At 36.6% G+C, this 22,549-nt stretch overlaps 1 protein-coding gene across 19 annotated transcripts in view; it reads right to left on the bottom strand.

Moving 5' to 3' along the window:
- Nucleotides 1-22,549, bottom strand: part of rbfox3b (RNA binding fox-1 homolog 3b) — a 584,742-nt gene that overhangs the window by 251,299 nt on the left and 310,894 nt on the right. The gene's annotated exons all lie outside the window — the stretch shown is intronic.

Genomic DNA, 22,549 nt, shown 5'->3' on the forward strand with positions numbered 1-22,549 from the left:
AAACTTTCTTTCCAGAACCTTTATATTCACTGTTCCTCAGTGGTGAGCTGATCATCTTAAGCATCCAGAGCATCTAACATCTCCTAAAATTTCTTTCCAAAACCCTTATCATGACTATTGAATAATCAGATATAGAAATAAGAGTGTATAGCTTGCATTTGAGGAATACAAACTGTGAGACAATTAATTAAAAAAAGTCATAATTTAGACAAAAGTTTGTATCTAGTGGTGGAAGCTAGGTTATATAACGAGGACCAAATTGTGGCAAAATAATACCTAAGTCCACGGGATGGCTGCAAGACACTCCAATCAGATCAAAGAAAGATGAAAAAGCTACAAGGAGGAAAAACAGTGAAGTCATAACAGCAATGAGCCTCGCACCAAACGTTGCGCTGTCGTTAAATCAATAAGTCGTTATCTTTAATGGGATAAGCACTTTGGAAACTAATTGAAAACAGCTCCATTTACCTCGCTAGCCCCTTAATGCAAACAACGCTGCTGTTCTGAGCGCAGGAAAAAAAAAACATTGGACATGTCCTGAGGTCTGGAGTGGGCTCATTTAGTAAAGCGCTGATCTCAAAATCTCCATAGTGTCATTTAAAAGGCCCTGAGGCTGAGCTGATAACAATTCCTAGTTTCGCACTCAAACCCTAACAGGGACTGCAGAGTTGTGTTTAAAGTATACCAACCTGATGCCGTAACAGCATACTGTAAAAAAAAAAAAAAAGCCTCTTAAAAGGTTATTTGCACATAATAAGAGTTCTACCTATAACAGAATCATTCAGAAAAAAAATTATGCTGGGAGCACTGGGAATCGTTTTCCAAAATAAAATGGATTCTGAGGATTTAAGAATCAAGAGTCGATTCCAAAGTTTGAAATTGATTATATAGTGTAGATAGAAAGAACAATATAATGATAGATTGATAGAGAGATAGATAGAACAACTAAAAGAATAGAACAATAGAACGATAGATAGAACGATAGATGGATGGATAGATGGATGGATGGATGGATGGGTGGGTGGGTAAGTGGGTGGATGGATGGATGGATGGATGGGTGGGTGGATGGATGGGTAAGTAGGTAGGTAGGTAGGTAGGTAGCTAGATAGATAGATAGATAGATAGATAGATAGATAGATAGATAGATAGATAGATAGATAGATAGATAGATAGATAAAGACGACAGATAGATAAAACATGAGATATATAATCAATCAATATAACAATCGATATAACGATAGATAAAATAATAGGTGGATAGAATAATTGAACAATAGAAAAGAACGATGGATGGATGGATAAAACAGAATGATAGACTGAAAGAATAATATATAGAACAATAGAAATAAGAACAGAACTACTGACTGATAGAACAGCAAACAACAAAAAGAATGATAGATAAAACAATAGAAAAAAAGAATACGGTCATGGAAATCAGAAATCATGTGTGACGTGTCATGGAATTCACGCTCTGTGTGGGGGGAGGTGGTTGTGACGGGTCGTCATTTTTGCGGTTAAAAATGTGCTGCAACTAAGGTTTTGTTTTCATTTCCCTGCTATGAGAGCGCAGCTGGACACACGTGTGGATTACAGTGCATGCGACAGACATACGCTTGTGAAGAACATTTTTAACCAAGAGCTTGTTGCATCTGGACATGGTGAAATCTGGATTTGCTGCTCATCTCCTTTTAAATGAAAACATGGTTCCAGTTGGTGTTGATTGTCCTGTTCCTACAGATTTGGTGAGCCATCGATCAGTGGTCTTTGTTTGTTTGTTCAGATGGCAAAGTTAGTTCGTATCGTCAACAGTATTCTTTCAGTGTTTAAAGACAGACCTTGGTCAAAATGATTTCTAAGCTACCAAGTTTACTGTACGTTAATATCACTACAATATTATAGACTGAAAGATCTGCTGTAAATGCTGCTCTTTGAGTGTAAACATGTAAACAATGCAATCAAACTACATGCTGTATCAAACATTCCATTAAAACTATACTCTTCCAGCAGTTCCTCGTAAACAATATCTCTTTTGTCACGGGGGGCATGCATGAAATGTTCCTGAAAGTGCAGTTAAAGTCCACAAATTAATAATTTGCAAATATTTTGATTACTGATGTCCATGTAAACAGTCACTGTCTTTCTCCCTTGCGTTTGTGTGTTGTTTTGCCTGTGAAAATCAGCGCATGCCTAAATGAAAACTCCCATTTTTATGCAAAACCTTCCCTCTTTTCCTCCCCCGACACTCCCACCTAATCAGAGCTGGACACGCCTACTTTCCTGCCTTTTTCCAAAAAAGAGGTGTGAAAACATCCTGCTGAAACAGGGGTTTCGTGGCCCCTTAAATCTCATCCACGAGGACTAAAAAAAGCTTTTATATTGCCATGTAGCACAAGTATTTAAGCATGTTAATGAGAGAGCGAGAGAGCACAACATCCGCCACATAACGTTAACCAATATAAACTAATATAAAACTATTGCATACATTACGCATATAAATCACAACATGAACATTACATTAAGATGCCTACTTTTTTAAAAGGCCTAGATTAAAAGAAGATGCCAAGTGAGAACTTTTCAGTCATAAGCTGTGGTAAAACAAATGCAAAACCCCTGCAAACAGATTAAATACAGGAATGGAGATAAGAGCGCTCCGTTATTGTCAGCTGTCAGTCAGCGCCCGCTCTTTTTTTTTTTTCCTGGTCATTTCGCCTTTGCCGTGTGCAGTGTAAATGCAGACAATCGCATACAAGTAACTTTTAAAAGATAATGTAAGCAGGTCAGCAAAAAAAAAAAAAAAAAAAAAATCGGATACAGTCACAAAATCAGAATTGACCATTAAGATCTGCACTGTGAATGCAGCCTTTGGCTCATTGGAGACCAGATGAGCTGCAGTGTTCTAGATCAGGGGTTCTCAAAGTGGGGGTCGGGACCCCCTGGGGGGTCGCGGGACAATGAGAGGGGGTCGCTCGGTGATTTACAAAAATCTAATAAATTTGAATAAACTTTTATGATTACCATTGTTAATCCATAACCTACAGAAGTTAAAAAAGTTACATAAAAATACAATATCCTAACAAAAAGCCATCAACCTTTGTTTTTTTTATTTTTTTTATTTTTTTATTTTTTTTACATTGATTGCAACCCTTAGGATTTTTACATTAGATTAATGACAAAGCAATAGCGTCAGTGCACCACATTCTACAGCACTAGCTAAACTTTCTGACACCGTTACAGCACTCGTGTACATTTAAAATACATACAGGACACTAAACATGGAGTATGATGTGTAAGTGGCAGTCTCTAAAATTAAACCAAGAAAAGACTTGGGATGTAACTTAAATATTGTGCCCAGCAGTCTAATTAGATGAGGTTAATATAAAATAATAATAATAAAAGTGATATAGGACTGTTGCACTTTTTTGTGTTGTCAATATGCTTGTGTTTATATAGGCTGATTGGTTTGTGTGAGTGTTGTGTGCAACGTTTGTATGATTATAACCACTTATGAAAATAGTGGGGGTCGTGAGTCAATGGCATTGTTCTTTTGGGGGTCCCAAGCTGAAAAGTTTGGGAACCCCTGTTCTAGATCATCTGTAGAAGCTTAAGGGTGCATGATGGGAGACCAGCTTGAAGAGTAGTCCAGCCTTGAAATGACAAGAGCTTGGACTAAAAGTTGTGCAGCATGATCTGTTGATAAAGGTCTGATTTTGTTTATGTTGAAGAGTGCAAATGTGCTAGCAATGTACTCTTTAAAGGACAACTAAATTTCCAGGATCACCCCAAGAGTCTTCACCGAACTACATGGGGTTATCATGGATGACGCCAGCTGGATTGCGAAGTCATGTTGAAAGTGCGGTGTTGCAAGGAAGTAAAGATGTTCAGTTTTTGCCAGGTTAAGCAGTAGGTGATAGTGATGGGTCGTTCATGAACGATTCGTTCATTTTGAACGGATCTTCAATATGACTCTAGAACTACGAGCCCTTTAGGGAGTGATTCGTTTAACTGCGCGTGCGCACATTTGTGCAGGTGATATCGTTCATTTTAAGTCTTTTGAGTCGTTCATTGCGGAAAGGCAGAAGCCAATCATATGCGTTTAGAGCTGGAAAAAGAATTGATTTGTTCATCTCTCGAGTCCTCTATCGGGTCTGAGTTATTCGTTCCTCACGGGCCAATCATATGCATTTAGAGCCGAAAAAAGAATTGAAATGTGAACTAATTATCATGGCTCCTATCGGCTCAGACTGTGTACTTTGGTTAAGATTATATGTGACTGTCAGTGTAACGTGAACGAATCACTGACATTTGAAGACATGAAGAGGTGAGCTGAGGTAAGAGACAAAAATACCTTAATAGACAAAAGAGCAGGTAAACATTGAATTATCATTTTCTTCTTTTTAAATTATTCTATTTATGACTTATTTGTCGTGTAATCAACCTTTTGGGTTAGTTGTAGAAGTGTTTGGAAGCAATTCGTAACATTTTAATATTATTTTTGGCAAATTGAACCAACTGAACGAGACTCAAAGAACCGAGTCAGTAAAATGATCCGAACTTCCCATCACTAGTAGATAATGGTCTTTTATCTAAGCTGAGATATCCTCCTGGCAGTGTGACATTCTTGCAGCTACCGTGGGGTCTTCTGGATGAAATGGAAGATAGAGCTGTGCGTCATCGGCAAAACAATGATAAGAGAAACCATGAGACTGGATGATAGTGTAAATAGAGAAAAGTAGGGGACCTGGAACAGATCACTGAGGAACCCCAGTGACCAGCTGGTGAGCTTTGGATACCTTTCCTCCTCAGGCAACCCTGAATGATCTACCGGTGAGGTAGGACTCCAACCAGCAGAGCCGGATTCCAGTGATGCCCATTGAGCAGAGGGTAGACAGTAGAATCTGGTGATTCACTGTATCAAAAACATCAGACAGGTCAAGTAAAAGCAGAATGGGTGATTTAGAACGTGCTTTGGCAATCCACAGAGCATCAGTCTGCGTTTGAAGCCTGATTGGATGGTATACAGGAAGTTATCGTTAGGTAAAATGTGAAAATTTGTTAAAAAATAAATAAATACTATTTATACTAATATTAACCAGAATTATTATATTAATTTATAGGGTACTATATAGCACTTTTAGCATGGTTTTTATATAGCCCTATGAATAGAGTAACAACAGCTGTAACCCCAATTTAATACAGTTTAGACAAATTTTTTGTTCTTCCGAGTGTAGAAATAGATGTGAAAAAAGGGCAGGTGAAGTCTTTGGATACGAGCGTTTAAGAGTCTGCCAGCTGCAGGCGTCTCCACTGTTCAGATCCATAAAGTAATGGCCAACATCACTTATCTGACAGAGCGGCTTAAAGAAAATATTGATTTATCTTTAAGCAAATGTTCTTAAGCTAAAATCCAATCAAAAGCTTTAGTGGCAGCGAGCCAGTCAAACCACAGAGAGCTGGAGAAAACGCCAGTCCTTACAGCTCAAGTGGATCATTACATGGAAAAACACTTTTATCTAATCATTTTTATAACAATTTATAAATATACAATTTATAGAATATCAATTATCATAACTTTATTAGTTACTAATACATTTTTAACTAGTAACTAATTCCCAACAGCTTTTACAGTTAAAGTTATTATATGTAAAATGTTAAGCTGCAGATATATAGTATAACGGTGATGTCTATATGTACATTCAATGAAGTGTAATTGCATATTTTTATTCGAGATGGATGGATGGATGGATGGATGGATGGATGGATGGATGGATGGATGGATGGACATTGGACATATAAACAGACATGATAGACAGACAGACAGACAGACAGACAGACAGACAGACAGACAGACAGACAGACAGACAGACAGACAGACAGATGATAGATAGATAGATAGATAGATAGATAGATAGATAGATAGATAGATAGATAGATAGATAGATAGATAGATAGATAGATAGATAGATAGATAGATAGATAGATAGAAAAACATACATAACCATAGATAGATAGATAGATAGATAGATAGATAGATAGATAGATAGATAGATAGATAGATAGATAGATAGATAGATAGATGAAAGAATAGACAGAGTGATGGAGGGATAGAATGATGGATGGATAGACAGAACAACGGATGAATGGACAGAACGATGGAAGAATAGACAGAACAATGGAGTGATAGATAGGAAGATGGAAGGATAGATAGAACAATGTATGGATAGAGAGATGGATGGATGGATGAACAGAAGGATGGATGGATGGATGGATGGATAGAAGGATGGATGGATTGCCAAAACGACAGAAGGATAGACAGAACGATGGAAGGATAGACAGAACAATGAAACGATAGACAGAACAATGAAACGATAGACAGAACGATGGTAGGATATAACAATGTATGGACAGGACAATGGATGGATAGACGGAAAGATACACAGAACAATGCAAGCATAGACAGAATAAAAGGATAGAAAGAACAATGTATGGATGGACAAAATGATAGATGATGGAACAAAAGATGGATGGACAGAACAATGAAGGATATACAGAACAATAAATAGATAGATAGAGCAATGGATAAATTGACAAAATAATGGAAGGTTAGACAGAACACAATGGAAGGATAGACAGAACACAGTGCAAGAATAGACGGAACGCAGTTAAAGGATAGACAAAACGATGGATGGATAGACAAAGATGGAAGGACGGACAGAAAAATGGAACGATAAACAGAACGATGAAAATTTAGACAGAACAATGGAAGGATAGACAGAACAATGAAAGGATAGACAGAACGATAAATGGATAGACAGAACAATGGAAAGATAGACAGAATGATGAAAAGATAGACAGAATGATGGACAGACAGAACGCAATGGAAGGATAGACAGAACAAGGCAAAGATAGAAAGAACAATGAAAAGATAGACAGAACAATGGATGCATAGACAGAACACAATGAAAAGATAGACGGAACGCAGTGCAAGGATAGACAGAACGATGGATGGATAAAGATGAAAGGATAGACAGAAAAATGGAACGATAGAACGATAGATGGATAGAATGATTAAAGGACGGACAGAACAATGTAAGGATAGCACAATGAAAGGATAGACAGAACAATGGATGGATTGACAGAACAATGAAATGATAGACAGAATAATGAAAGGATAGACGGAGCAATGGAAGGATAGAAAAACAATGAAAGGATAGACAGAATGATGAAAAGATAGACAGAACGATGAAATGATTGAGGGATGCACAGAATGTTTGATGGATGGAAAGAATGATAGAAGGATAGACAGAATCATGCAAGGATCAACAGAACAATGTAGGGACGGACAGAACGATGGATGGATAGAACGATGAAAGTATAGACAGAGCAATGGAAGGATAGACAGAATGCAAAGGAAGGATAGACAGAACAATAGAAGGATAGACAGAACACAATGAAAGGATAGACAGAACAATTTGAGAATAGACAGAACAATTAAATGATTGACAGAACAATGAAAGGATAGACAGAGCAATGGATGGATTGACAGAACCATGGAAGGATAGACAGAATGAGGAAAGGATAGACAGAATGATGGATGGATAGACAGAACGCAATGGAAGGATAGATAGAACAATAAAAGGATAGACAGAATGATGAAATGTTGGATGGATTGAAAGAACGATGGATGTATAGACGAAGAATGAATGGATAGACAGAACGATAGAAGGATAGACAGAGCAATGGGTGGATGAATAGATAAAGTAAGTCACATGTTGTTTGATGTTCAAGGATGATGTGTGATGTTGTGGATCTACAGTGATGTGTATTTGTGCATTTTCATTTCTAATCAACACCTACATGACAAATGAAAACAGTAATGAATGTGTGTGTTTGTGTTGCTTTCTTGCTTGTTTGGATACGAAAAAATGCGAGACCTGTGTGTGAGTTCAGTCTGTATGCAAGCATGTTTTTGACGACGTGTTTCCAACTTTTCCCGCATGTGGGTCCGACCGTGAGTGTAGCGAGAGCATGTTTGGGGAATTAGCAGGTTAGGGCAGCATCTGCTTGATGTGAGCGCTAATGGACCCAAGCAATTACACATGACTTTCAGCGGATGTCTGAGATGAGCAGCTAATGCTAATGTCACAAGGCATTAGCCCTGTGTGTGTGTGTGTTTGTGTTTACAGGTAGATGCTGCATATTAGCATTAACGAGCTACATAGCATGACCCAAACCACACATGAAGCACAAGGTTAACATATGCGATTGCTAAAGCTAGCAGAACTTACTGAAGGTTTGAAAAAAAAATGGAGCCAACAAGTTAAATGCTAACGCTTCATGCGATGTACCCTTGAACGAGTCTCTCCGCTTAAATTAGCTGTGCAAAGTCGCTAATGTGAGTAATGGAATTGCGTGTCGAGGGCGCAAATAAATGATTTAATGCAAATCTTGAGCATCACTCCTACCGCCAATTAAGCTAACCGGTTTTAGCCGTAAGTGATTTTATTACATTAGCACGCCGCGGCTCTGTCTGCATTAGTGACGGTTTAATCAGTCGCTAATCAAATTAGCGTGAGTGACAGACGGAGGAATGAGCGTGTGCGTCTCCGCTGAGCACCTTAAGCTCACACACCTGCACCGCTCGCATGGGAAATCCTCAAACAAACACTTCTGTGTCACTCAACTGACAAAACACTCAGACTTATTCCTCAGGAAAATATCGGAGATTGCTTTTAGCATTAGCCAGTGGATATTGTCTAAACACTTCGTCACCTTAGAATTAGAAGGTTCTATCTGACATTTTTGTCAAAATTTAGTTAATCACATATTCTTTTTAAATGGCAACTTATTTACATTATGGGATGTGTTTTTATACGTTGTTTACATTTTAAGTTTTTTAATTTATTTAAAAAAAACTAAAAAGGTTTATCTACAAAGTTGAACTCTAGCTTGGCTCTATAAGGTTCTATCTGTGAGCCAATCAGCATTTTTATTGCACGCAAGAGGACCAATCAGGATCAGCTTTCTTTGTCATTTCGCCGGACTGCTCCACTGACAGCGGGAAACACCAGAAGAACAAAATCACACAAAATCATAGTCGGCTAAACAATGCCGCACCACACAAAATTGAAATGTGTGTAAATGTGATAATTTAGAAGCATTTCTTGACACTGAGATTCATTCATTCATTTTCTTTACGGCTTAGTCCCTTTAATAATCTGGGGTCGCCACAGCTGAATGAACCGCCAACTTATCTAGCATACGTTTTACGCAGCGGATGCCCTTCCAGCTGCAACCCATCACTGGGAAACACCCATACACACTCAATCACATACATACACTATGGCCAATTTTAGCTTATCCAGTTCATCTGTACCGCATGTCTTTGGACTTGTGGTGGAAACCAGAGCACCCAGAGGAAACCCACACAAACATGGGGAGAACATGCAAACTCCACACAGAAATGCCAACTGACCCAACCAAGGCTCGAACCAGCGACCTTCTTGCTGTGAGGCAATCGTGCTACCCACTGCACCACCGCGTCGCAAACATTGAGATGAAATGCTCAATTTTATATTGTTGAAAAAGAAATGAATATTTAAAGATTTCTAAAATAAATGTGAAATATATTTATCTGTTCACATATAGTAAGTGAAACACTTTTCAGTGTTTATTAAACTCATTTGCTCATAGTCTGTTTCTTTTAAAGTCTTTAAGTTTAATATTAAGCCTTGAAGAGCAAATACTTAATTTATTTCATGGGACATATAATTCAATAAATATAATTTTATAATTTATTTAAAGCATAAAATTTAATAAATATGAACATATTAATTAGATAAAATTAACATGTGCACTGGAAAAAAAAATAGTACAGCCTTGTGTGTTTAATTTTAAAATAAAAAAATTTCATCCTAAAACATGAAATAAATATTAAAGAAAGCAAAATTTTAACTTTCTCAAGCATCAACATGTTCTTACAACACTAAATTATATACGTTTTATTGTATTTCTTGATAAGTAATGCTTCAATGAATGATCTGCCAGATAGAACCTTATAATCCCAAGCTGAAAATGACTTTTCAGAATGAGAAGGTTCTATCTGCATTTACCGTGGTTTATTTACTCCAATTTGCAAATGTAAGAAAACTTTGATAATTTACATTTAGAGAACCCTTAGGGTCTCTGTCATGTTAATGTATGAAAGAGATCTGTTACACACATGTTGTTTGCTATATAGAATGCAAAAACTTTGAAGTTCAATATCTCAAAATCATTCAGAACGCAGATAGAACCTTATAATTCTAAGGTGACGAGTTTTACGCAAGAGTTGTAAATACTCCAGCTGACCCTCCTGCGCGAGTTTTAACATCTGACTATTACTTAGAATCCATGAGCCCCAATGATCTATGTATATCATATTTTATTTCTTTTCTCTAAATATTGACAAATGTTTTTATTATGTTGTGAATTTTCTGATACTCCGATTCTCAGATATGTGATAGAACATCTATTTTGTCTTTTAAACAGCTTAATAATGATGGTATTATTTGTTATATGAAGGGTAATGAGCGCTGCCATTGTTGCTAGAAGAGATACAGCTGCGGTTGGAAGTTAATTAGAAGTATTTGTATTATTTATTAAATTACATGTTAATTGTGTTTTATTACCTCAACCTTAAACCCAACCCTCATGATAATGTAAAAATAATATTTGTTGTAGTGTCACAAAAATTATGCTATACTGACGTTAGTATCCTCTGAAGCAAAGTGAAGTCTTGTGGGATACAGCTAAGGATACTCACGTCAATACAGCATAATCGTTGTGACACTGTACAATAAATAATATTTTTACATTACCGTGAGGGTTGATGTAGGCGTGGACGCTAATAAAATACAATTGATGCTATATTTAATAAATGATATAAATACTTTTCATTAACTGATCGCAGCTGTATCCCTTCTGGCAACACCGGCAGAGGAGGTCCGAGCTGCTGGATTTATTTCATGTTAATTCATAATTTTCTTCCGAAATACATTAAGGCAAGCAGCTATTTGTTTGGGAGAGAAATAATGAAAACATTCTAGTAATAGTGTGAATCTTGCATATAATGAAAAATAATTATTATTGCCGTCTCCATAGAAACTGCATGTAGTTTACAAACCTTAAATGTTATATTCTGCTTGTAGTTATGTTTATTTGGATGTCTAAAACTTAAAATAAATTGTTATTTGTTTTAAAGTATGGATATATTGTAATTTGTGAAAAGTCATGTGTACCTCTTTCTGCGCACCTCAGTGCGCGCTGTCAATTTTGAATTACAGTGATTGATGACGTGCGCTCTGAATGTTTAAATCACACTAGTGTGATCATATACTTCAGGGACCAGTCAAGGCTGATCACACCGGTGTGATTGTACATTTGAAATGGTTAAGTTGACCAACTTAATCACTGAAAAAAATACTGTAACTGTACTGTAATGCACACAGAAATCTGCTGATTTTTAGCCCATTATTAACTCTATTTATTTATTTGTGTAAAATGTGTATAAATTTATATTTATTTCGCTTTTTTTATTGATTTCAGTAACATTATTAAACAATATGAAAATATTTACCTGATTTATTTACAATACATTTCGTAAAGTCATAGTTTCTGTCTTTTGGTAGATATATTATATGAGAGACTTGCTTTGTTTACCGATTAAGTGAAACTAATTTGGTTTGTACTGTAAACATTAAAGTTTAAAATGTATTATAAGTTTTATTATTAGTTTTTTTTTTTTTTTTTTGTGATACCCCCAAAATCATTCCACATAAATCTGCAGATTTTACAAAATATTCACAGATTCTGTCAAGTCCTACCCATAACCTAACCCTTACTTACAGTTGTCTTGGTAGTAGTCCAAAACATCAAACATTTCTTCAAATGACTAGACATTTCTAGACACGTATAAAACACTTTGTAAATAATGCGTCAATATTAAAGAACTGTTTCCTAAATAATCCACCAATCAACCAAAACAAGATTTTGCTTGTTTTAATTGTTTTATGTGCACAATCAGCCTTAGCTGTTCCCTGAAGAGTACGATCACACTGGTGTGATTAGAACATTCAGAGCGCTCTGTTCACAGTGCACAGAGCTTGTCAAATCACAATTTATCTGGGCTTTCAAGCAAATAATTTTAGGTTTCAGACATTCAAATACACATAACTACAAGTAAAACATACCATTTAAGGTTTGTAAAATATACGCGGATGTCTATAGAGACCGCAATAATTATTTTTCAATATAACTGGACGATGTGCTTCACATAAGATACACACGATTTATGTTACTAGAATATTTTCTCCATTCCTCTCCCAGATAAACAGTTGCTTACCTTTATGTATTTCGGAAGAAAATTATGAAGAAACATGACGTAAATCCAGCAGCTCGGATATTTCCTGTTGTTGTTGGAAAAAGTGATACAGCTGCTATCGCAAGTCAACAAGAAGTATTTTTTTTATTTATTAAATTATTATTTAATAGCGTCTACCACTACCTCAACCTTCACGGTTATGTAAAAATATTATTTGTTGTACAGTGTCACAAAAATTATGCTATATTTATGTGAGTGTCCTCAGCTGTATACCATCTAGACTTTACCCTCTTCTGCAGTGCGGGATGGGATACAGCTGAGGATACAATTAATGCGTAATTTAATGAATAATATAAATATTTCTCATTAACTTACGGTCGCAACTGTATCTCTTCTAGCAACAACAGTGGTGCCCATTACCTGTCGTATAACAAATAATACCATCATTATTAAGCTGTTTAAAAGACAAAATAGATGCTCTATCACATATTTGTGAATCCGAGTATAAGAGCATTTGTCAGTATTTACAGAAAAGGGTAATACGCATTAAAAAAGCATATATACATAGATCATTGGGGCTGGTGGGTCACATGATTCTAAAAACGTAATCCCGCAGACGTTTCTGGAGACCGCAAATTATGTAGCCGGAGGTACGTATGGCTGCATTTCATTTTTTAAGCAAACGGTATGGTGCAGTATGACGCCGTTCCTTTTCACACTTACCATCTGCGGGCTTACCTCTGTTTAGAGGGCTTTCCTGCCGCAACCAGTTTGCCCAGTTAGCTTGTCTTGTACGTCGTTGGACTCGAGACGCAAAAAGGAGCTGACCGCGACAACGATGAAGACCGGGTTTGAGTCCGGGGAAGAGCGGTTCCAGAAATCAGGTAAGACAAAAACAGAATCCAAAAAAATAAATAAATCTTTTTCTGGACAGCTTTTGTAAATTGTTGGTTGGGTTTAGGGAAGTAAGCGGGTAGGCGGATCAACCTGTAAAATTGGTTGGGTTCAGGGAAGGAGGAGGGTGGGTCAGCCGGTCGCACAGTCAATCATTCAGTCAGTCGGACAGACGGTCATTCAACAGCGGCCTCTGGTGGGTTTACGTGCGAACAGCGAAGGCGCGAACGGCACTCGCGAAAGACATTTGAGATGCAAAAAACCGTACACAGCGGCCTCTGGTGGATTCATGACAACAAAAACTGCAAAAATACATACATATCCGGATGTATTTTGCGTTCTCCAGAAACATCCACAGGACTACAATTTCAGAATGAGCCTGGGTTGGATAAACTTGAAAATATCTTTAGAACGCAATGGATTCTAAGTAATAGTCACAAAAAAAAAAAAAAAAAAAACACTCACACAGGAGGGTCACCAGGAGTATTTAAAACTCACAGGAAAAAGGGTTAATGAAAAACTCATTTAATTTTGACATCATTTCTGAAAACAATCTTTTGTTTTTGCTTCTTGGTTTAAGAATTTTTCAATATTCAAACTAAGCTGCCCAATAATTCAATCTTAATAACCCACTTTAAAAACTGTTATACAGTAACTACTTATACTCTGTATGTTCCGGTTAACTAGCCAAATCCAAAGTAAATAGACAGTACAAAAAGAAAATGGCCATCCAAGTTTCCACGCAGAAATGTAAAAAGTATTTCTCAGAATGCAAGAATTAATCAATGTACGCCTAAATAAATTCACAGAATCCTTAAAGAAAATGAGTAAAGATCTGCAGTCAATTAATACGAGAGTGACGGTTGTAGATACTGTATTTCAGGGGTGTCCAAACTCGGTCCTGGAGGGCCGGTGTCATGCAGGTTTTAGCACCAACTTGCCTCAACACACCTGCAAGGATGTTTCTAGAAAGCCTAGTAAAAGCTTGATTAGCTAACCCAGGTGTGTCTGACTGGGGTTGAAACTAAACTTTGCAGGACACCAGCCCTCTAGGACCGAGTTTGGACACCCCTGAAATACATTATCTACATCCTAGAAGCAGGACTAGAAGCAAGACTAAAACTCGAAGTAAAAAAGTATGCTTTGTGATGGCTTGACAAACAAAACACACTCAATCTTAAAAATCAAGAACATGATTTCTCTGATGTTTTGTGTGTGTGTGTGGCTTATTTCCTGTGGTGAAAACTGCAGATACTGACACTGATGAAGCAACAAAAGAGTCTCTGAATGATGCATGTCAGTGTTTGCGACTGTTTGTCCTTCATTCAGGATGATAATCAGTGATTGACGAGACATGAAAACGCAGCTGCACAAAGACTGACTTTAACCTTCATTATCACTGCTGTGAGGATGAAGAGCTGTCCGTCAGACTGACACCAAACTGCAGACACAGCACGCTCGCTGCGAGAAACACTGTATCCCATGATGCAGTGTGCTCCAATATGCAGTCTGAATTATTAGCCCAATTTCTGTTTAATCGAACAATTTCTAAACATAATAGTTTTAATAACTTGTCTCTAATAACTGATTTCTTTTATCTTTGTCATGATGACAGCACAACATTGACTAATTATATATATATATATATATATATATATATATATATATATATATATATATATATATATTTACATTAAATCATTTAGCAGACGCTTTTATCCAAAGCGACTTACAAATGAGGACAAGGAAGCAATTTACACAACTACTATAAGAGCAACAACGAATAAGTGTTGTAGGCAAGTTTCAGGTGTGTAAAGTTTAAGAAGGAAAGCATTAGTATTGTAAGAAATGTTTTTTTTTTTTTTTTTTTTTTTTGAGTACAGTTAGTGGTGGAGCCAGAGAGGCAATTGCAGATTAGGACTGGTCCTAAAGATGTGTAGATGGAGAAGAGAATTGGCCCAAGAACAGAGCCTTGAGGTACCCCAGTGTTTAGATGCTGTAGGTTGGAAACCTCTATATATTTAAATTTAAATGTATATTTACATTTATTTTCATATATATATATATATATATATATATATATATATATATATATATATATATATATATATATATATATATATTAGCGCTGTCAAAATTAGTGCGTTAACACAACACATGCGATTAATTTTAAATAATTAACGCGTTAAAAAAATGTATGCAATTAACGCAGTAGCAGGTTTTTTTTACTTCCTATTGTGGTGGACGTGTGTTTAACATGCAATAAATGTGGATAAGACCAAGGGAGCACTTTTTGAAGGCAAGTTTCAGTATAAAACAATTAGTCGCATCACCATGCTCTCCAAAGTTTCATGCAATTTCGTTTTTTTCATTTTTAACTTTCGACTTCTGTTGTAAGTTGATACCGCATGGCGAACAGAAAGAAAATCCTCCGCGTTTTGTGACTCTGTGTTCCTTTAAGGCAGGGGTCACCAATCTCGGTCCTGGAGGGTCGGTGTCCCTCCAGGGTTTAGCTCCAACTTGCCTCAACAAACATGGCTGGATGTTTCAAGTATACCTAATAAGACCTTGATTAGCTTGTTCAGGTGTGTTTGATTAGGGTTGGAGTTAAAATCTGCAGGACACCGGCCCTCCAGGAACAAGTTTGGTGACCCCTGCTTTAAGGTAATAAAATCGCTGCTTAGGCTACACAGTAGAATTTTAATAAGAGTATTATCTTAATCATATTAAAATCGGAGTATTGGTGTCTTATGTGAATGTTCTCAGAAAGTCTCTGGTGAAGTCGCGAGCTGTCAAAGACAGGGCATTACTCTGCCTTTCAGCATGAGCCCTCCAAGTTTAGCGTGTTTCCTCATTAAACGCTACGAAAGCGTATGCTTCGCGTTGTTGTCAGAATCCATGTGAAATACAGTAATACTTTAGGACGCTTAGTTTAAGCAAATTTGATGAACGTGATCATGCGTGTTGAATCTGAGCGGAGTAGCTCCAGTATGGAAGGCTGTTGGGGCCAAAACGTCTGCAGCGCGTTGTGTGTGTGTCTGTGTGTGTGTCTGTGTCAGGCCCAATGAGGGGTGTCAGGGGTGGAGTAAGCGACGTATCTGAGGCCCCGTTTACACTAGTGCGTTTTAGTTTGAAAACGCATAAGTTTTGCTACGGTAACGCCATCCGTCCACACTACGCCGGAGTTCTCGAGCGCCGAAAACGGAGCTTTTTGAAAACGCTGGAGAGGCCGTTTTCATTCTAAAACGCTGCTGCTCCGTCTCAGTGTGGATGGGGAAAGACGGAGACATCTGAAAACGGAGGCGGGGCTGCAAACGTTCGCCTATCTGATTGGGGCTTTTCCTCAATATTAAGTAGCCCACACAGTTCAGTCTCGCATCCTCTTCTTGTAAGTCAGTCAATGTACCTGGATTAATCATTACCTTATCTTTGCACTTAACCAAAACATGTTACCCGTGAACAAGTAACTTAATAGATTCCAATGACCAAAGTCAGGGAATTGGCCTATGTCGTTAGATAAAGACAACAACATGAATGAAATATCACGTTTAGCAAATATATTGAGATTAGATCCAGCGATTTTTTTTTTAATCAATTGACTGCACTAATAATATATATATATATATATATATATATATATATATATTATATTATAWATATATATATATATATATATATATATATATATATATATATATATATATATATATATATATATATGAAAATAAATATAAATTTAAATATAAATATACAATAAAAATAAATATAAAAATAAATAAATATAAAAAAATATTATTAAATAAATGAATGAATGAATAAATAAATAAATGAATCTCCTAATGATGGTATTGACAGAGCTGTAATCTGAAAACTCATCAAAGTGGCCAATATCTTTACACACACACACACACACACACACACACACACACACACACACACACACACACACACACACACACACACACACACACACACACACACACACACACACACACACACACACACACACACACACACACTCCCTGAGCTGTTGACCTGTTTTCTCCTGTGTTGACGTTGGTTTGTGCTTTAGGCTGCATCCAGTATCTCTTATCCACATCAAAACAAACCTCGCTCTGTGTTCATCCATCCATGTGTCCACAGAGTCTAAATAACACACTTACACAGCCAAGAAAAGCTATAAGATGAATTCAGCACCATCTTTCATCGGTGACCACAGGCATGAAGTCGTGATCATGAGAGAAACACAGTAAACATCAGACATGCCAATACAGGGGAGCATGAAAACACTGACCGACTAATGCCTGAATGACTGTTTTCATCTTCTGAGAGACACACAAGAGCTGGACGGAGCAGATTAGAGACCGGACGGAGACTCCAGGGAACACGCAGTTCAGGAGGATGAAAGAGAGAAGCCACTACACACAACACATATTCCACATGCACATATAGGTCATTACATATGTCTATTTAAAATGTAATATTAAATTGTGTGTGCTGTTGGGGATGTTTTCATCCACACTCTCAGAAATAAAGGTACAGGAAATGTCTCTAGGGCAGTACCTTTTCAAAAGGTACATATTTGTACCTGAAGGGTCCATAATGGTACCTCAAAGGTACTTTTTAGGTACATTTTGGGTACCAATATGCACCTTTTAGCCACATTGTGCACTCTTTGGGTACAAATATGTATCTTTTGAAAAGGTACTGCCCCAGAGACATCTCCTGTACCTTTATTTCTGAGAGTGCAGTATGGGGTGATTGAGTCTTAATTGTTGGCTGTTTTTGCCCCATTGACTTCCGTTGACATGACACCATATAATCATGCATTTTTGATTGTTGGTGGTTTTCCCTGTTGGGAGGAAAAGTAGTAATTTTTACCGCTGATCATCAGTTGGCACCCTTACCCTGTAAAGCCTGGTTTATACTTCTGCGTTAAGTGACCGGCGTAACCAACGGCGCATGCAACGTGCGCAGCTGTGCATTTATACTTCTGCGCGCTGTCTCTGTTGGTCTGCAATAACACTTCTGAAACGCTAGTTGGCAGTAAGATGTTAATGTTTCTCTGTGTCGAGTTTCTTCGCCTGTGTTTTGTTCTTTCTGAACACTTCCGGGATGTACAAGTGGCTCAAACTCGCTCATTTTGAGGCAGGAACCGGCGGACGTGCAACAACTTTAACTATAAGGTAAACACAAAACAAAACTTTCCATCCGGAGCTCCTTCACGGGACTCCAACAATCGCTCCATCTGGCTCGCGCGGCTCTCGGTCCCACCCAGACTCGTAAGCGCTGCAAAGCAGACCATTCACAGAGCGTGCGCTGCGCGTCGTTGCGACATGTAGTTACATTTTTTTTGAAAGGTGCATGTCCGCGACGCCGACGGCCACGGCGTAGGGCTATGCGTCGACGCGTAGGCTGCGCCGTAGCATATGTGTGAGTTTGACGTAGAAGTATAAATCAGCCTTTAGACAGGCCTGTGCAAAAAATAATGTGTGTGTATGTGTGTCTGAGTGTGTGAGAGTGACTTTTACGCATTTACCTTGATGTGTCTGAGAAAATCTCAGCTCTCAGAACTACATGGAGTAAACAAAAACAAAGACTGTGTATTTATGCACCATCAATGGAGCCCTGGAACCTTATATAGACAGGTCTATGCCTTTTCAGGTGAATTTACCACAGATTAACTCCAAGGAAGCTGCTGAAACGTCTCAAGAGTGATCAGTGGAAGCAAAATGTACCTGAGCTCAATTAAGAGCTTCACGGCAAAGGCTGAGAATACTGACGTACATGTGATTTTTCAGCATTTTTATTTTTTTATAAATTTGCAACAATTTTAAAAACTCTTTTTTCACATTGTCATTATGGGCTATTGTGTGTATTTTAAGGAAATAAATTAATTTAATCCATTTAGGGAAAAGGCTGTAACAAAAAAAAAAAAAATGTGGAAAAAGTGAAGCGATGTGAATATTTTCGGATGCACTGTAATACATCTAAATTCCACTCACACTATATATTTATTTTATAGTATTCCACTTACACCATTTATTTACAATCATACTGTATAGAACCTACATTTCAAAGTGAATTCAAAGCCTATACCACCTTGGGGTGACTTTGGAGACGTTTGGAGCGTTACAGCACAAACACACTCCTGCTAATGCAAACATGACTTTTAGACAAGTGCTTCACTTCCCTGAACAGAGCTGACTGATGGGGATGGATGGACAGATGGAAGAGGTTTAGCAGTGTGTGTGTGTGAGTAAATCTGGCCGTGCTGACAGTAGCAATCATCAGGGCTAAGAGAGATGCTCAGGTAATGGAGAGAAGACCTGAGAGATTTACACACATACACAAACAGATGGAGATCAGGCTGAGCGTGTGTAATTTACCGCTGGTCTTCCCCGCAAAAACATTTAGCTGCAGAAATGATCCGAATACATGTGTCCACTTCACAACACACACTAAACATCCTTCACTTTAATGCACACCGCTGACCTTTCACTGCCTATTATGAATATCACAACAAATACACACACACAAACACCTGTTGCTGTGAGAATCTCCCGCAGAGACTCAGAGCTCACAATTCACGCAAAGCCACAGGAGAAAACATATTACATTTGTTTTATTGTGCGTGCGTGTGTGTGTGTGTGTGTGTGTGTGTCTGTGTTCAACAATGTTACTAGAGTTGTATGATAGTTAAATTAATGATAATCCGTCTGTAAAAGCCGATTTGTTGAACATCTTCATAACCCCCTTAAACACAATCCCCATTAATCTGACTGCCTTCATAATGCATTATGGGAAATCATGACTTCATCAAATAGCTTTTCTCCCAGGTAAACGTCTCTCATAAAGGAGTCGTCATTTCATTTTAATTCATTAAAAATGTATTTATTTATTTAAATTGTATTTATTTATTTATTTGAATTAATTTACATTTTTTTTGTATTTATTCAAGTTGTATTTATTTATTTAAATAAAATTGTATTTATTTGTTTTATTTAATTTAAATTGTATGTATATATTTTAATTATATTTATTTACTTTGTACTTATTTATTTTGATTAATTTGGGTAGTATTTATTTATTTTAATTAGTTGAAGCCATGTACTTATTGAAATATTTTTTTATTTAAATTGTATTCATTTATTTAAATTATTTATTAAATTATATGTATTTATTAATTTATTTAAATTAATTCAAACTATTTGTTCGTTCAAATGATATTTATTTACATTGTACTTATTTGTTTTAATCAATTTGGTCCCACTTTATATTAAGTGTCCCTAACTACTATGTACTTACATCAAAAAATAAATACAATGTACTTACTGTGTTTATAATGTATTTGAGAACACTTGTAGTGCTTTTGAGTTGGGATAGAGGTTGGGTTATGGACTGGTCTGGTGGCATGGGTAGATTTAAGGGTAGGTTAAGGTGTAAGGGATGGTCAACAGTGTATTTACAAATGTAATTACAAAAGTTAATTACAGATGTAATTACATACATGTATTTAATCAAGCTTAAGTACACAGTAAATACATGTATTTACACAATTAGTACATTGTAACAAACTATTAACTACTGTGTAAGTACATATTAGTTAAGGCCACTTAATATAAAGTGGGACCATTAATTTAAATTGTATTTGTTTAAATTATTTTATTTTATTTGCATTGAATTCATTTATTTTAAATACATTTATTTGGCATTTATTTAAATTGTATTTATTTAAATTAATATAAATATTATGCATTTTCAAATTATATATATATATATATATATATATTATATATATAATGTTTCCATTTACTTTGATGAATTTAAATTGTATTTGTTTTTTCATTCAATTTAAATTGTTTCAATTTGTATTTATATATTTAATTAATTTAAATGCTATGTATTTAAATTATTTCTATTTACATTGTATTTATTTATTTAAAAAAATAAACTGCATTTATTTAAATTGTATTTCTTTAAATAATGTATTTAAATATTTTATTTAAAAAATATTTATTTACATTGTATGTATTTATTTTGAATAATTTAAATTGTATTTATTCATTTTAATTAATTTAAACTTTATCCATTTGTTCTTTAGTTATTACTTTATTTTCCAGGCTATTTGAGAAACAAAACTCCCAGTATGTCAAACCTTTTGACTCTTAATGTTTCAAAACTAAATCAATCATTTTGAACACGAGTTGTGTGTCAGATGTATATATATATTTTTTTTCTTCCTTGAAATACACTTTTGCCCTAGATATGCAATTTTGAAAATTATATAATACAACACAATGTTTTAAGGCTTCATATCCCTCTTAAACACAACCCCCACTCTCTCACATTAATCTGACTCCCTCTGCAATGCATTATGGGAAATGATGGCTTCAGTCAAACTTCATCAAATCACAATTTTTTTTTTTTTTTTTCACCAGTAAACGTCTCTGATGAAGGAGTCGACTGTCAATAGCGGCCGTCGTTTTATTCGACAGACAGTAAACAATGTGCTTGATCACTGAAAAAAACATCAGATCCTCGATGTCTAATCTCTGCTAACAGCAGAACTCAACCGCAAAACACACATGCATTAAGATGGCCTTTTTCCTCACGACCGCAAAAACCAACGACCAGAAAACTGAAAGTCCAATCCGACTGATGCTGGAGAGGAAAACCGCGGTGCTGTAATCAGACACAAGAAACCCTGAGCATAATCAGATCAGCGTTTGTTCTGGCGGCTCCTCAAATCAACTTAGCCAGACTCATATAGCGCTCCTTTCTTTCTTTTTTTTTTTTCTTTCGCAAAAGTGCCGGAACTCAATTCCCTGCAGACTTGATAGGAATCTAATTAGGAGTAATCAATATGAGCGCGCGTGTGTGTGTGTGGTTGTGTGTGTGTGTGTGTGTGTGTATCTCTCTCTATATTAGAGAACACAGAAAGAGTTCAGCTCGTCTCTTTCTGCCAGATCTACTCAGGTTGATCTCTGGAGAAAACAGCCTGAAGAGGACCTGAAAGAACCCAGTAAGCGCCAAGCATCCAGAAGATTAAACCAGATTAATGCCCCTAAAAAAAACTCACATCTAAACCAGTGGCTGAATCTGCATTTTAACTAAGGAAGCGGTCATGGAAGATGATGTGTATATATTTCAGCAATATCAGAAGAGTAGCAGTGCGATATGGCTGTATATCAGCACTTGTGGGAGGCGTGCGATGGCTCGAGGCCACAGGCTGAGTGCCTTAGTGTCCTACCAGTTGCAATATACAGCCATATTGCACTGCTACGAGTGAGATTT

This window comes from Danio rerio, chromosome 3, assembly GCF_049306965.1.
Source record: "Danio rerio strain Tuebingen ecotype United States chromosome 3, GRCz12tu, whole genome shotgun sequence".
NCBI classification, from domain to species: Eukaryota; Metazoa; Chordata; class Actinopteri; order Cypriniformes; family Danionidae; genus Danio; species Danio rerio.